We start from the raw sequence: 957 nt of genomic DNA on the forward strand, positions 1-957 counted from the left end.
AATTCGTATGAGACTTTGAGCAGCCGACTTTTGGCAGAAAAGATAGGGTTTTTGGAGATCCAAAAACGAGTTCTAAGTCTTGGGATTTCTCGGTGCACAAATCGAATAGAGATTCGAGTCCTAGCAGACAAGTTCCAATCGTTGGAATCCATCCCGAGGTGTGGATACGTGTAGAGGGCGAGGTATTCTTCCTGCCTTTCGTGATTAAACGACTTCTTCAGTTGATACAGGCCCCGGATCGATTGAGGTAAGCGTTCTAACGTTTCTACGAATTCAATAGCAGCATGGTTCTAGGGTTCTATAAATTTTGTTTTACTTCCGCTGCACAAACCCTAGAATCGATCTCTTAGGAGTTAGATTCGCTCATGAGATCCCAGGAAACCCAACACTTACTTTACCTTCTGGACTTGTGTTAGAATTACATGATTGTTATTTTGTACCTGCAATTAGCAGGAATATTATTTCGATTTCATGTTTGGATTCTGATGGTTTTCGTTTTGTCATTGAGAACAAAACTTTATCTATTTATAGAGGCGCTTTATTTTATGGTAATGGTTACCTGTTTAATGGCCTTTATATTTTGGATGATAAACCGTCTAGACACAGTTCAATCTATAACGTTAGTACCAAGCGGTTTAAGGCGAATGACTTAAACCCGACCTATCTCTCGCATTGTCGGCTTGGTCACATCAGCGAGAAACGCATAGCGAAGCTTTATTCTGATGGACTTCTTGATTCTTTTGATTATGAATCAATCGAATCATGCGATTCTTGTTTGATGGGCAAGATGACAAAATCTCCTTTTCTATGGGCAAGATGACAAAATCTCCTTTTCTATGGGCAAGATGACAAAATCTCCTTTTCTATGGGCAAGATGACAAAATCTCCTTTTTCTAGAAAAGGAGAAAGGGCTACAGAGTTGTTAGAACTCATACATAGTGATGTATGCGGTCCTAT

This window comes from Tarenaya hassleriana, unplaced genomic scaffold, assembly GCF_000463585.1.
Source record: "Tarenaya hassleriana unplaced genomic scaffold, ASM46358v1 Cleome449, whole genome shotgun sequence".
NCBI lineage: Eukaryota > Viridiplantae > Streptophyta > Magnoliopsida > Brassicales > Cleomaceae > Tarenaya > Tarenaya hassleriana.